The sequence below is a fragment of the Epargyreus clarus genome, unplaced genomic scaffold (assembly GCF_041222505.1).
Source record: "Epargyreus clarus isolate Ecla_fem2 unplaced genomic scaffold, WU_Ecla_fem_2.2 ptg000035l, whole genome shotgun sequence".
NCBI lineage: Eukaryota > Metazoa > Arthropoda > Insecta > Lepidoptera > Hesperiidae > Epargyreus > Epargyreus clarus.
The window spans coordinates 10630510-10648063 of NW_027332240.1; the positions used below are offsets into that span (position 1 = coordinate 10630510).

General features: G+C 36.8%; 1 protein-coding gene across 1 annotated transcript in view; it reads right to left on the reverse strand.

Moving 5' to 3' along the window:
* The window catches only part of LOC140756594 (inactive dipeptidyl peptidase 10), a 183472-nt gene that overhangs the window by 111390 nt on the left and 54528 nt on the right, over positions 1 to 17554 (reverse strand). The window lies entirely within an intron of this gene.

Genomic DNA, 17554 nt, shown 5'->3' on the forward strand with positions numbered 1-17554 from the left:
TACGAATGAAACGATATTTTTTCGCACTTTTTCTCCGATATCGTGTCTTAACTGCGCATGTTGGCATTGTTCCGTATAAATTACACCATGACAGCCATTAAATGGCTGACAGAACGTTTAAGTCAATTAATGGCTTCCTTCAATTATAAGGCGGTGAGATATCTGTACTTATCTATGGTAGAGACGTTATGAACACATTATAACATTTAAAAATGCCTTGTATGGTAGGTAGTCTAAGGTTTAGTTCAGTCTGCTATGTTTTACGGGCGGGTATCAGTCCAATATTGGTAGAGAGCTAAGAACGCCATCCTACTCTATAATGTATCCTACGTCAACTTTAAAATAATGATTTTTAAAATGTTATTAGTTACATGTTGACTTACGACAAAATATTTTTTTGTAATTTTTATTCAATCGTTCTTTTGTTGGATACCTAGTAAATTAGTTTCTAGCGCGATAGGAACCGCGCGGCGAGATCGCCTAGTGTGTAAGAGGCTATATTACAAAATTAATCAAAAATATTGACAGTTCAAATTGAAACTTATTTCACGCTGTGTGAATAGATAATGTATTAGGGTTTACAACATCAAAATATGATCACTTAATTGGTTATTAGCATGAATGTGAATTAATTATGCGAATTCCGTTCATATTTATATTTGATGTTTAAACTGTTGACGTCTTTGTGACAATATTTTTGCCAGCTAAATGATGAAAAATCAGTCTCTCACAGATGATATCTGGGGTTTAAATTCTAGTCTAATTTTTAGATCAAATGTGTGAAACTTATCACTTTCTAGCATAGATTAGTAAAGATTACTCACTCCTAACAAGAAAATGTACCCAGTTTTGAGAATTGAAATAGTTGCGTAAAAAAGTTTTGCCACGTCTCCGTGCTAAAATGTCTCTAAAATATTTGAAATTATTATTATAAATTATTTATTTATTATGAAAATTATGCAGTATTAGTTATTTATTCGTAAATTTTCTCTAAAAAAATTTTTATTTGTCAAGAATTCAAAAAAAAGAACTTACTATAATAAGCCTTTTTTGGCTTCATTCAATTTCAAGGCGGCGAAGTATCTTTACTAATCTATGCTTTCTAGCGGAATAATAGAAAAAAATCTACTTCCTGTTTTTTTTTAAATTCTTTTTAATATGCCTTGGCTTCTTGTTTTTCAGCCACATTTATTTTTTCTCTTATTGAAAATAATAAATGAAATAATTCAGCGACACAGACAATATAATGATGTTCTAAAGAGATTATTACGTTCAATTGATTCCAAAATCCAAAAATATCTCTGCATACGTAACTCTTATTGGACATATTCACGTTCAAAACACAATATATCTACCTCAATACGCAATTCGCGTACGAATGTTCGGTTCCAGGATGGCGGGCGAAATAAATTCGCGTGACGTCACTCACACGCGGGAAGATAAATGGCGCGAAACGGTGGCAATATGGCGGCCTGATATAGGTATTGTTTTTGAAGTAGTTACGCGTTTGTTTGCGCAGGAATCTGACAAATTGTATTATTTACTTTACGGCAGTTTGATGTTATCTTTTGTTGTTTGCAGAAAAAATAGGCACGTGTAAGTAAAATATTTTGTGTCTCTTCTATGAATAGGCATGTTTATTCAGATATATCAAACTTGACAAAGAATGTAAGTGTATTTTTATAGAACTAACATTAACGTAAGTATGCCAATATTGTTAATTACAACAAAAAAATAAAGAAAAAAAAAATGGTTGCCTCTAAGTCGGTTTTACGGGCGAAGATTTTACGTGACAACGTCTTTTTCTCGGTAGAATATTTATTGATATGAATATAATTAAATTGCACAATAGGAACAAGGAATTGAATGAAAATAAGAATTGCACAAATTTTAACTATAGAAATATATTTTGTTTACTAAAACATTGTACATGTAAACTTAAACTTAACTAATTCCTATTTGAGTGATTTTGTTGAGGATAGGACGATGATAGGAGAAATATGAAATGAATTTCTCAACTTTTGTGTCAATCTAACAATTAATCAATCAATCATAGTTTACGATAATGAAATATCAGTGTACAATTATTTACCTTTATTGTTGTAGTTGTTGTAAATGATAAATGACGAATCTAAGCACTCCATATTTTCACTACAGACACAGCTGACGATACTTTAACCACACGTGTGAACTTGTATTGTGACGCTTTCTTGTTTTTCCAACGCCAAGAACGTTCGAGAAAGACAAAGACAGAGACACAAGCATGCGCCGATTCAATGCGCCTAATTCTCTAGTGCTGCGCGCGCGGCAGACCGATCATAGTTGAGTGGGAGAGAGACGCAAGGCATTCGGCGGGCCTCTCTCTCGTTAGGTGACTCATCGTAACGTTACCGGGCGTTACACTTTTTCATAAGTGACTCCCAGCCGCAACCTAATTTAAGACGTTGTCACGTCAAAACAGTAACTAATAAAAAAATATTAAAAACGTTTATAAGACATCAAATTGATTGTAATTTGATTACAATATGTATTGCATATAATAGTGTGTATACTCGTAGGTACTAAATTGTTTACAACCATTAAAAAATAAAAAAAAATAAAATTGATCAAATACCTCGAACGCAAAACAAAATAAATCGACGATAACTAACTGTCAGTGACATGCGTCGTCTACACGCTCTAATGGCGGGAAACGCGGACAACATGGCGTCTATACGTGCTCATTCATTTAAACGAATAACGTTTGTCATCCACATGGAAATGTCACAATTACGGCTTCAATCTTCTTATTACTTAATCTGACAGAACGTGGCAACTGCTTCTCATGAACATATATAATCAATTCTAGATTGAATTAGAATACTACCTGAGATCGGTCACAGAATATGCATTGTTAACAGTGAAGATTTTACATATTTGATAGGACGCGTATATAAGACAAGAGTGTCCCGCATCAAACCACAATCTTCAAACCAAAACACAGCAGCACTTAAAAATACTAATAAAAGGCAAAATAGATACGGCGGTGGTGCTTATGGAGACAAATCAGGAAGAGATTTACCATGTCAAAGTCAATACCATATCACCATCAATTTATATCCCAACTATTATGTTTACGACACATAGGTATTAAACAATAAATTTATATTAAATAAAGTGTGAAAGAACATTCTTTTAATAAAGTTTTTTTGGTTTTTGAAGAAACCCTTTTTATTAGTTACTCATATCATGTGGGTAAAATAATCGGTCCGCCTTATTGGGGTATCTGTCATATTGGATTTGGAAAGACGTCACTAAGATGATTTTGAATTGTGATACAAACAAAACGTGTAAGTTAAATTTTACCTCCATCTTTGGGGTTTAATTTTAAAATTAAGTTGCAAGAATTGACCCTCACATACATACCCACAAAGAGAGATAAATAAAAGCTTTTACAAACTAAAGTAATTATATAATTGACTTCGTTAAACCAAAGTAAACATGTGGCATTGCAGTTAACTATTCCGTTTAAAAGAAAAAGCATTCAAAGCAAAACTCGTTGAAAGAAAATCTAAAAATAAAAGATCTAATTAGCGAACAAAGTCGCGGTGCTATTAACTTCAGGTTAGCTCCAGCTGTTTAAGGCATTTTTCAGGCTGACTGTACAATGATTAATTACACTTTGTATGAGACTTTGATTAAAGCTCTTGGTTTTTACGGTGAACCGTAGATCAACTTTTTAACAAATGGTTGGTTTTAGATCGGATAGCTGTTGTGTAATCGTCTGATCCTACCGCTTTCTAAACTTATAGTTTTATTTGGATAGCTGTTTCGTAGATGCCATGATCATACAAAACTATGTGAATATCTGCCAAAAGACAAATATAAACATAGATTTGCTTAATCGGGGATCGAATTCACAGCTTTCTTCGAGTCAGACAGATAAGGTCACTATTGTTATTGACAAATTCTATAAGTTTTGTAGTCGCAAACAAGGTTTATTATTTAAAAAATAGGTTTTTGAGGTGCTGATCAATGTTTTTTACCCCTCTGTGGAGAATGTTTGGTAGATGTTTTTCGAGCGTATATATAATGTACCAGTATGTCTTATACTTTGACACGTCCTATAGTTCAAATGATTTTACGTACTTGGATTTGTTGTTTTTACAACAGGTATCTAGTTTTAATAAGGCTTTTTAAACAAATGCAAAAAATGGAATAAGTTTAGATATATATTATCTTTTTTTTACATTATTTGCTTACATTATTATATCTTTGTGTATATTTTATGTGATTATTCAGCAACGCCGCTATTTATTTACTGAAATACATTTAACATTATTGTATAAGCCTAAACCCACAGGTGACCCCATTTATTATGTATTAAATTACAAATTCGCAAATGTATTTAGCAGTGTTCCTGATAACTCGAAATACCACATTTCATGCTGTTTCACACCATTATAATAATTAAAAGTTTAATCCAAATATATTCTGATTTACATAAAATACTTGAAGGCACAAGAGCAACCAAATTTATGAAATATTCGCCACCTGTTTCTGCGTAAGGGTAGTAAGGGAGACACACTTTTCCGAGGAGTTCCAGCTTAGTCCTCAGGGGTAGTGGCGCATCTGTGGCCGACCTCAGGTAGGAATGTCTAACCCTATTTGGGGTTGGTTACAGACCAGACTTACCATCAAGTGGAATGCATATGCACGTCTGCTACTCCTATATTATGTAAAAAATCTGATTTACATTAAATATTTAATCGTAAAATCAACTGAAATCTTTTAATATTTGCACAAAATTTCGCTTTATTTTCAAGTTTAACAATTGAAATTGAACATTACATTAGCAAACAAAAGTAATAAGAACCTTAACGAGAGCTAAGTTTTTGAAGTTGCAATTTGATTAATTACACCTTCTAATTGACTTTGGCTGTACGAAATGTTTTTGAACTCCACTTTAGTTAGGCCTCCGACTTTAAGACATAATATTTACAGTTATAAAGTTAATATTGTGATCGAAGCCTTCTTGAAGGTAGTCATGTATAAATATTGTCACATATACGGTACAGAGTAACGATATTACAATTACACGTAAGTAGGTACACACTAGTGATTAGAGGTATTATAACTATTCCCGTTATTAAACTGTTCTTGCTGAAGTCGCCGACCAGAATGCCGCTCTCTGTTAACTCGAGCGTCGCCATGATATCATCCCCACTTGACATCCCCACTGCATCTATGTTTGAACTGTAGTAATCAAATGAGTGACTTATTATTTTAAAGTACTAACATAAAAATGCGATATCGTTAATATTCAAGCTTCGTTTTAACGATGATAACAATATTATTAATATTTAAATGAACTATAGTGAAGTAACTACACAATTAAACTGTAAACGCCTTCTACACTTACATCCCCGACCAGACAGACATCTAAATGATGAATTTCGAATTCTGTTTCTGGGTCTGGGTGTTTGTGTATTTGTATATGGGCGTGTCCATGGCACCCACGACACAGGGAATCCTAGTGTGGGGTTGTGAGTGTAGAAAGCGTCTTTTTTTCAGGGAATGGCTGTCTTCGGCTGTATTCGTCTTTGTCATTGTGCGCCAATGGTGCCCGAGAACAAGTAAAACCCTAGGGAGTTTCGAGTGTAGAAATAATGTTGACCACACACATAGCTTCGAAAAACCCTCAGGGTTCAGCACGGTTTTTCAGGGCCCAGGGTTCAGAACCCAGAGCCTTGGAATGACAGATTGACTAACACACCATCAGGCTATCGCTGCTTCAAAATAATTAAACGGAGTTTTATACTGTTTTATAATGTAGCAGTAGCAAAGGGCACGCGATCGAGCCACATGGAAACACCATGAGAAGATCTATACCCAGCATTGGATGAATAATGGTTGAAGAAGAAGAAGAAGTAACAAAGGAGCAAGCAGTCCACCTGATGGTAAGTGGCTATTGCCGCCCATGAACATCTCTAATCAACCCCAGATGGGATCAGATATTAATATCTGAGGTCGGCCACAGATGCCACCCTTGAGGACTAAGCTGGAATGCCTCGGAAAAGTATGTCTCCCTTACCACACCCTTCAAAACGGAACACAGCAGTGTTTAACACTGTTGTTATTAGGCAGAAATAGGTGTGGCGGTGGTGCCGCCGGAGTCGAACCACAAAGGGTTCTACCACCTTCAACTGACTGTTGTTAGGCAGAAATAGGTCAGTTTAACTAAACGCCTGAATTCGCCCGTCCATACTTCATCTATAAATATGTCGCAATAAGAATGTAAGAGCAATATATTTCCCTTACACAAGTAGGTAGAGTGGCTCTAGCGGACTTGCAAACCCGACAACTTCGTGCTGACTCTACATTGATTTATGAATCTCTACAAATGTAGTTTTTGGTTTCGCAGAGCATTCATTTTCATTTGGTAACTTTTAGGGTGAAGAATGTATTTCTTAAGGTACAGGTTTTGGGTGGCTTTGAAGGGTGGTAGAACTCTCAGTGGTTCGACTAAGGCGGCACCACCGCTATACCTATTTCTGGTTAACAACAGCAGTGTTAAACGCTGTTGTGTTGTGGTTTGAAGGGTGCGGTAAGGGAGATATACTTTGTCGAGTCATTTCAGCTTAGTCCTCAGGGGTAGCGGCACATCTGTAATTGACCTCGAATCTAATGTTATCTAGGATTGATTACAGATGTCAATTCGCGGCGCAGGTGGACGGCAGGTTGGTTCATTATTTTAATATTATAAAAAACACAGGATTATAATCCTATCTGGAGTTGATTATAGATGTTCATAGACATCAGTTGCCTGACGGCTACCGGGGGGGTTTTAGTGTGGTAAGAATCCCACATAACCTCGTATCGGTCCCACGGCATCAGGTACCTTTTGAAGGTTTTCTCCTCGTTAATAACAAAAATAAAAAGGCTTCAGTTGCCACTTACCACCAGATGGGCTGCAAACTTTTTTGTTACTCTTATAATAAGGTATATAACCTAATTAATTACAATTAATGATAGAGTATCTCCTAATACCTATTGTATTTCCTAAGACTCATTACTATTTACTAGCTCTATACTGGCCATAAGTTAGGCAACTCTAGCTTTATTTCTAACTAGACTTGTGGGCGCGTTGCTGATTCTACATTGATTAATGGCTCTGCTCTATCAGTGTTTAGTGTGTTTTATTGGTTGGTAGAGCTGAAATATAGCTTTGTTTACATTATTTACATTTGTAGCTCGTATAGTGCTGCAATAACATTATGGGATGAGTTAGAGACTCTGACTCTGAGACTGGTCAATATTAATATTATTATGATGATAGAAATGGTCATTATAGTAAAGGGTTAAATATACTAATTTTACTCGTAAGTACCGTGATAGCCTAGTGGCTAAGAAACTCGGCCTCTCGATCGAGGGGTCCGAGGTTCAAATCTCAGGCACGCACCTCTGATTTTTCAAAGTTATGTGCGTATTAGAAATTAATTATCACTTGCTAAACGGTGAAGGAAAATATCGTGAGGAAACCTGCATACCTGAGAGATTTATAAAAAAAAAATCTCAAAAGTATGTGAAGTCTACCAATACGCACTTGGCCAGCGCGGTGGACTATGGCCTAATCTTCTCATTATGAGACGAGACCCGTGCCCAGCAATGGGACAGTAAGGGGTTGCTGATGATGACTCGTATGGAAGGTTTACTAAGGCCCATTATTAATATTCAATCTATCCAAATTTTGCCTCCTACAGATCGAAGTTGACAATTTCTGCTAAGAATTAATTGTCAAATTTTATTTTAAAAGAAAAACGAAAACTTCTAAGCTGTGTTCTCGTTTTAAATAAGATTAAATAGTCTCGATTTAAATAGATAATTAAGTTAGAAATTATCATGTGCTAAATCAGACTAATAGTCATAAATGTTTGCCCAAGAGCACTAAAAACGCTTCACAGGCGTTTCCAGCTGTTCAAAGCAGTGCTTTTCAAAAACAAAAACACACGCGTACAGCCCATTAATTCAAATTTTATAATCTTCCGCGTTGACAAGTAAGCCACTTACCTTACAAATGGTCGGAGCTGTAAAATATTAAAATGTACGCCATTCGGTCGGCGAAGTGACGGCGGTTTTGCTTATGTTTCAAAAGAGAATTACTGGTGTGTCCTACCGAGAAAGGTAAACTATGAACGATATTTTGGAAAAGGCTACCGTATTATATGAAGGTGTTAGAAATCTTCTTGTAATAGCATTAGCGTAAGTATTTTGTGATAATATAGAAGTAGCAACTGAATATTTTTATATAGATTTTTTCTTATATTCGAATAGCACATGAATCAGGCCACCTGATGGTGAGTGGCTACTGCCGTCCATGGACATCTGTAATCAACCCCAGATAATATAAGAGTCCTATGTAAAACGGCAAATGTGTTGCAACCATTGGGAATAAATTAAAACACCTCGGTTTTGTATGTCTCCCTTACCACACCCTTCACATCAGTACCCTTACCAGGAGTTTTTACGTTTCGACAAGTATGACTGTTTTGGTATTTGTTTACGTATTTGCCCCTACAAATTCCAATCAGCGCCTAGCGGATTGTGTCAGAACTAGGAAATTGTATGGGTCAATACTTAAACAATAACCAAAACAGTCATATTTGTCGAAACGTAAAAACTCATGGTAAGGGTACAGAACACAGCAACGCTTAACACTGTTGTTTTAAGCACAAATAGGTATGACGGCGGCACAAATACTTCCACAATCAACAACTATTTCTGTTACATTTTACGCTGATTTAAAGGCAAATGTATCAATTTGAGGCAGGTATTCTATTTAAATCCTCAGTGGTACCGCGTTATTTATGCAGCACATTAAACTCCTTGCCTCCCCCTCATTGTTCTATTTGCAAGTTTATGCAGATGTAAGTGCACTGACCACTTGTGTAAGATTGTCTGCATGTTTGTTTCTAGTTTCGCAAATGAGCATATAAATTAACTTTTTACACTTGACTATCACTTCGATTGTGAAGTTTGGAGAATCTACTATGGTTTAATTCAGTCTATTAACGTCGTGAAGCGCTGCTGTGTTCTGGTTTGAAGGTTGTAGTAAGGGAGACATACATATTCGAGGTGTTCCCACTTAGTACTCAGGTGTAGCAACGCATCTGTGACCAACCCTAAGTAGGACACAAGTCTTATCTGGGTTTGATTACAGATGTTTATGAGCAGCAGTGGCCACTTACCATCGAATTGATCGCTCGCATGTTCGTTTGCTACTTCTATATTATAAAAAAAACTACCAAAACTTTTTTTATGCAGACGAGCGTGCAGTCCATCTAAAGGTGCTACTGCCGCCCATGGATTAGATATTCCTGTCTGAGGCTGGCCATAGATATGCCGCTACCCCTGAGGACTAAGCTGGAACGTTTTGGAAAAGTATGTCTCCCTTACCACACCCTTCAAATCAGAATACAGCAGCGCTTAACATTTTTACTAGGCAGAAACAAGATTGGCGGTGGTGCCGCTGGAGTCGAACCACAAAGGGTTCTCCCACATCAACTTAATTCACATATTGCATGTACATTGTACAATTAATAAACCTCTCTACGCTACGATTAGTGAACCAAGTGGTTTAGACGCACTTCGCACATAAAGTGTTTGCTCAAAGCGTTCGTAGTGAAATATTAAGGTCCCATTCGGCCGCTGGTGCCTTCAGAATTATGCGACGACGAATTCATTTTTAACGAGCACCTCGCGGACTGGTGTGGGTTAATTTGGTATGTAAAAAATTTGGTATATATTCATACAGTTGGTTCCGTGAAGTTTGTTGTGATTGTGTGACTTATTTAGTTTTAGATTTGTGTTGGTGAGTGGTATTGCTTTCTAAGGTACAAAGTTAAATTTCCAGGTACCATGATGATAATGATTTTTTCATAGTTATGTATGTATATAAGAAAATATTTTAACTATTATTATAGTATTATATAAATTTAACAGAAAAGGAAAACGTTCCTCAATACGTTTATTCTATTCACTGGAAAGTTTTTTTTTTAATAATTAAATGTATGATGTTAATATAATATTTTTAAAATAGATGTCTATAAATTCGCACTTGGCCAGCGTGGTTGACTATGGCCTAAACCTCTCACTCTGACAGGAGACAGGTGTCAAATAGTGGATCAATAATAAGTTGACGACAAACGACCATGTAGTCCACCTGATAGTATGTTGTCGCACATGAACATAACTTGACTCAATTCCTACCTGAAGTCGACCACGGATCCGTGCTACTTATAGACACCTCGGATAAGTATGTCTCCCTTATCACCCCTGTCAAACCAGCACACAATAGCGCTGAACACTGCTTTTATCACCTTCAAACGCGAAATGCTATCTTAAAAAAAAACAAAGTCACGTTTCCACAATTCCAGAAACTAAAAGCATAGAACGGAGTATAATTCGCAGATAGTAATAGGCTTATCCGGTATATTTCAGCCACGTTCAGTTTTATTGCGAGCGATAACGCCCCGGACGCGCGTAAAAGAAATGATGCGTTCAAATGAGACCTCCATTATGTACTGCCCTTAAGGAAGGGTTTACGTCTTATGATCCCTTTGCGTTCGATTTTCAAATGGTTTCTTAGTTGTAACTTTCTTTATGTGAATTGTAGTATGAGTCATAAATAGAGCCCTTTTAAAATTAAGGTATGAATTGAGAAATTTGAATTTATGACCTCAGTAAACTCATATAATAATACGTCTTTATGTCAATTATGTTTTTTCCTTAATACAGAACACTGTCTTTGAAGAATGTCTGTGTCTATATTCGATAATTAACTGACCCGGCAAACTTTGTACCGCCTCAAAATCTATTTATCAAATATATTTCATATAAAATATAGCCTATGTTACTCGTAGATAATGTAGCTTTCGAATGGTGAAAATTTTTGTTAAGATCGGTCCAGTAGTTTTTGAGTCTATTCATTACAACCAAACAAACAAAATTTTCTTCTTTATAATATTAGTGTAGATGAGATTTTTTAATACACATACATTTAGATCCACCTTCCTTCCACCTATTTCTGCCTCATAACAGCAGTGCTAAGACCTGCTGTGTTCTGGTTTGAAGGGTGTGGTAAGGGAGATATACTTTTCCGAGGCGTTACAGCTTAATCAAGGCAGGAGTAGCGGCACATCTGTGGGTGTCCTCAGGTAGGATATTCAATCCTATCTAGGATTGATTACAGATGTCTATCGGCGGCAGTAGCCACTTATCATCAGGTGAAACTGCAAGCTCGTCTGTTACTCCTATATTTAAAAAAAAGCAATATACTTCGCCAACACTTTTTTTACTTTGTAGTAATTTTAACGTTTGTTGTATGTTTCGCCATTTTTTAACAAAAACCTTTTATGGACAAACGTGACCTGACATATTAATTTGAAAATGTTTGTGAAAGTATAATGTAAACATTTGTATTTGCGCCTAGTACCAGAAGTACCCACGTGTATTGTACAGATTGGTCGTATTTTTGCTGTAAGTATTATTTTTTCAGGAATTTGTCATTTTGAACAAAATATGCATATTTTTTTTTTAAAATACCTTGTATACGTTATATTTTTTGTGTTAAAGCTTATGCTGCAAAAATACATACATCTGGATATGATTACTTTTTTGTAAGATAGAACAATTATTCGACACATCTTTTTTTATAATATACATACATACTATGTAAAAAAATATCTATTACGGTTCAGGAGGAAATGGCCTGTGACAGACGGAGATACCGAGGGCTAGTAATAGAGTTCTGTTTTTACCACTTGAGTACGGGACCCTAAAAAGTGAACCAAATAACAGTCCCTTTACATACAGTGCATCAACGTAACGTTAACTAAGTTATAAGTCAGGTTAATTAAATTTCCTAAAACAACTTTACTTTCCCGTCTACCTATAACATTTCCAATCATAGTTCCCGCCCTTAATAATAACGTTAGGGATACCTAATCAAGTGCGTCTAATTAACCCTTTGTCTAGAGCCGCCAGCTTTAATATAGGGTACCAATTTGAAAGTAATTTTACAGGCCTTTGTTCTTGTTTAGTTTGTAATATGTATATTTGAAGGTAGAACCCTTCGTAATTTGGCTCCAGGGGTGCTTAATACCTATTTCTGCCCTATAACAGTAGTATTAAGGGTTCTGTGTTCGAATCTAGTCTATTGTTCGACTAAGATATGATGGTAAGTGGTAATTGCTGCCCATGGACAGTAATCAACCCCAGATAAGACAAGAATCTTACTCGAGGTCGCGTTGTTATTCCCATGGTTTAGGTCGGAATGCCTAGGATAAGTATTCTTCCATTATGACAAATCGAAAAACATCAAAGCATAACGCTGTATTACGCAGAAAAACATGTGACGGTGGTGCCGGCAAAATCAAACCACAAAGAGTTCTACCACCTTCCAAATATTATACGGATTTTTAAAATTTAAAACATAAATTATACTACTTACATTTTATAATGCCAGTAAATGGCTTATTTATCTCGATTGGTAGTCACTTACTGTTTTTAACAATCTTAATCGAGGGCTATTTTGAATTTGCTCGAATTGAAAAACCTTTGATAAACCTTTTACCTCCAAAATTTATGCGCAACTTTACGCGATCCGCATAAATTTCCCCTGATTTGGGACGAAGGGCATTAAGGTTAGATTAAGCTAAGTATGCTGTTGTATGTATGTCGGGGTCTCTTAAGAGCTGCTATTTAGTCGTGGTTAGGGCTTTGGGAGTTAGGGAATTTGGGCAAACATTTGTCACTTGTTTACAGATTTAAGGGCGTTCTATCTGAACCTAATGGTACTTAAATAAAATTAAAATGCAGATCTAAACTTTTGGATTTGGATTTCTGATACAGATTATTATAATGATGATTATTCTTTCATAAAGTCGAAAAATATTAATTTGACACAAAATACGAGAAGGTGGTAGAACCCTTTGTAGATCCACTCCGGCGGCACAACGCCACACCTATTTCTGCATCATAATATTAGCGTTAAGCGGCGTAGCGGCGCATCTGTGACCGAGCTCAGGTAGGAATATCTAATCCTATCTGGGGTTGATTACAAATGTCCATGGGCGGTAGTAGCCACTTACCCTCAGGTGGACTGCATACTCGTCTGCTACTCCTATAACATAAACAAAAATAGCTGGACGAACATAATGATGTGGTATACATATAAAATACCCATGTGTGCGTGCAAGGTCAGGCCATCGGAGCGGAAACCTGCCACATAAATTCCTGCCTATAGTCGTCCGATAAATCCAGAAACGTCATTCGACCCTACGTTACACGGCTGAGTGCGAGCGGTGACCTGCGGCACCCAATGCAGCCTGGCGTGTTAGTTTAGGCTTTATATCCTCTTTAGACCCCGGAATGTTTAATGCTTCACAACTCTTAGGACATTATTTTAGTGTTTGTTTGGCTAATGGTATTATTTTCTGGAAAAGTAGCGAAATGAAGTTCCTAAGGGATAAAGGGCTACTTGATTAGAAAGAAAATGGCATCAAAAAGTGTACGTAAAACATCAAGGCTTCTAGAAATATCCCAATGGACATAAGTGTGGATTTGTAAAAGACATGATACAATCACTTCTTTCAATCCAATGATAGCACCCAAAAACGACATGCTCGATAGCTTTATGTACTTTGTATGGGACGATTCCCAAACAAACTACCTAAACACCTCGCTGAACTTTGCTTAACTTTTTAGATCAGTTATCATCTACGAATTCCTTGGTTACTGCGCACTTATTCATGAAAATTATGCATTTTATGAAGAATCGCGCTGCAAAGCTACAAATAGAAAGTCCTACGACAACAAAGATATTAAGAGATTAAGTCCAACCATCTGAAGTAGGATTATCCTCCATTTAACTATTATCTGTAAGTTTATCCCCAGTCGATATAACTGGAAGTGGGTTAATGACCATTGTTCCGGAGCAGCATACGGTGCTTAGGAGCTTGCTGTGGTAATTTCTGCGTTCAACTTTTATTGCTCGTGCATAAAGGTCTTAGAACTCTGACTCGACCGCGGTAACACATATTTTGCCTTATAACAGTAAACACGCATTATATATCCACAGCCCGACACTAGGATCCCGTGTCGTGGGTGCCATGGACACATAAATAGACGAATAAACAAACACCCAGACCCAGAACAGAAATCCATTCTAAATTATTTAGATATCTCTTTGCCCGAAGATCGAACCCGGAATCTTCTGCCAGTTGGGTCGTCATTAATCTTGCTCTGGTTTGATTAGAAAACAAAGATTTTATAATCATGGTAAGTTTTAGCTGCTACTATCACAGCCACCCTGTGATAGGCTAAGATAGGATTTCTATGTTATCTGGGAGATATGATATAAGTCCTATATGATGTGGGTTGTGTGTTTTGCTACCCCTAACGATAAAGTTGGATCACCTCGTAAAAATGTTCCTTATTGCAATTAAGGCAGGTATTGGAAGGCATCTCGAAGTGTTCTAAAACATATGTAGGCCTCAAGATGGATCGGCGGAGAGAAGGGGAAAAGGCTAAAGATGGAATGCCGTCGTACAATGCGAAAGCGTACTGCTAGCCTCGTCACTCAGCAAAGATACATCGTGGCATTTTAGCCGGTAGAAGTCAAGCACAACCCTCTATCACCCGTGACTGAAGGGATAACTGAATTCATAATGGATTGATGAAAAAGATACTTATGACAGGGATAGCACAATTAACTGCCGTTAAGCGATCGCTCATGAATGATGCGTATCTGTAATAATTAACGCTAAATCTGGAAGAATGATACCATATTCATTATGTGTGCACACATATAAATCTATATACACGTTCATCAAAAAATATAAATGAGTGCTATTGGAGTTTCATCATTAATACGTTGCAATTCCTGAAGTCTAAGTCGGTTCATCAGATTAGTATATTTGCTTACCAATCAAACTAGAATTCAGAAGTTTAATACCGCTGCAGAATAGATTTAGGTCAAACTGCTTCAACGGACCTATCCAGCGGATTTCGGCCGAATGTATTAGATGTGTGTAATGGGTAACCGCGGCCCACTCGCCTAACGAGTTGGTATTCACGCTGCGAGATAATCCTGACGTACCAACATTGCTACAAACGTCCAATCTATCTGTACTATTATCTCTATAAATAGATTAAATTGAAGAATATGTTTGTAGCGTGAAAATAACAGCTGAAGGTGGTAGAACCCTTTGTGGTTCGACTCCGGCGGCACCAGCGCCACACCTATTTCCCCCGCATAACAGCAGTGTTAAGCGCTGCTGTGTTATGGTTTGATGGATGTGGTAAGGAAGACATACTTTTCCGAGGTGTTCCGCCTTAGTTTTCAGGGGCAGCGACTCGCGTCTGTGTCCGACCTCTGGTAGAAATATCTAATCCTGTCGGAGGTTGATTAGAGATGTCCATGGGCGGCAGTAGCTACTTACCATCAGAAATGTCTATATACTGTGTATTAGATGTGTGTAATGGGTAACCGCGACCCACTCGCCTAACGAGTTGGTATTCACGCTGCGAGATAATCCTGACGTACCAACATTGCTACAAACGTCCAATCTATCTGTACTATACAGCTAAAGAGATTATTAGTTTGATTGAACACATTGATACTACACAACACTAAAAAAATATTGTTATTGTTTAAATTTAACGGCAAGTGTGCAATAAAGAGTATTCTATTTTAATCTATTCTATTAATTTCTGGGAGTCTGTGATGATTGAGACCATCGTTGCTTTTTGCGAATAGTTTTGTGCGAATCATAACATACTTCTCAGATCGATGACTTGCAGGTCCATAAAATTCTTCATTTGTCGCCATTGGGCGCAGAAATATTACACCCGGTTGATACGGTTGTACATACATTTTGTATACGAGTGTATCATCGTGAACACATTACTGTCACAGCTGGGCGAACGTCTCTTCGCAGAATGAGAAAGGTTTTAGTCCATAACCCTGACCCAGTGTGGAATGGTAAGTAGACTTCACACATCATTAAAAATTAAAAAAAAATCTTAGAATTGGGTATTTTCGCGTTTTCTTTCACCGTCAAGAAGTAATTTATTTCTTGTTCCAATACGCACATAAATATTTGAAAAATCAGAGACGCGAACCTGGCACCCCTGGCACAGTTCAGACCCCCGATAGGCCGTGTCTAACTACTGGGTCACCTCTGATTTATATAAGCTTGTATTTATATTATATAACGGCAGTGATAGCCTAGTGGTTAAGAAACTCGTCCTCTCGATCAAGGGGTCCGAGGTTCAAATCCCAGGTACCTCTGATTTTTCTGAATTATGTGCGTATTAGAAATTAATTATCACTTGCTAAAACGGTGAACGAAAACATCGCGAGGAAGCCTGCATTCCTGAGAGATTTATAAAAAAAAAACTCAAAGGTATGTGAAGTCTACCATTACGCACTTGGCCAGCGCAGTAGACTATGGCCTAATTCTTCTCATTCTGAGAAGAGACCCGTGTCCAGCAGTGGGACAGTAATGGGTTGATGATGATGTATTTATATTGAACTGATTGTCAACCCTGGCGGGAGATCTCCCTTTGCCAAGCCACGAAAGTGCCCTTAGGTCGACAATGCGCACTTTAAAATTCCCTTGTACACAACACAATTTGTAAAAGCAGTTAAATATAAAGTTTAAGCTTTATAGCTGAGTATTCGCTTAATGTAACTATTACGTTACATTGTAACTTTGTATGAAATACCTCTGAACAATTTTATGTATGGAAGTTTTAAGTATGTAATAAATTATTCGTATTCCAGAGACGCCGAGGTAATATTACTTATATCTGTTATAACAAACTATAGTCTGATTCATAATTAGGTGTCCAAAATGTAAACAAACAAATGTCACTGTCAAAATGAACAAGAAATAAAAACTTAAACAAACTTGACAAAAAACGAAAACTTTACAATTATTCACAATTTAACAAACGCGCTATGTAAACGTTAATATATTCGAGTTCAATTACAATCACGAAAATGAATAACATCAGCTACGAAACTTAAAAATGACGGCACAAGAAATGTTCTGGGTTCCGATTGTGTTACCATTATCACATTTTTAACCGACTTCAAAAAGGAGGAGGTTATCAATTCGGCCGGTATCTTTTTTTTTTTTTTTTTTTTTTTATGTATGTACAGCAATTACTCCGCCGTTAGTGGACCGATTTTAATAATTCTTTTTTTATTGTGTAGAGACGAGCTGCGAGTTGGTCCCATTTAAATATGGTTAGGATCCATCGATTGGTTCTGGAGAAAAAGAGGGGAACTCCTCCACCCATGTAAATATAACAGCCATAACTTCGCCGTTTATGAACCTATTTTAATGCCTTTAATTTCGTGTGTGGACAATTGCTACAAGTTGGTCCCATTTAAATATGATGAGGATCAGAGTGGGTTCTGGAGGCAAAATATGTAACTCCTCAACTGATGGGTATAATTGAGTTTTGTTTGAAGATATTTGGTGTAGGTTCTAATGAAATTGAA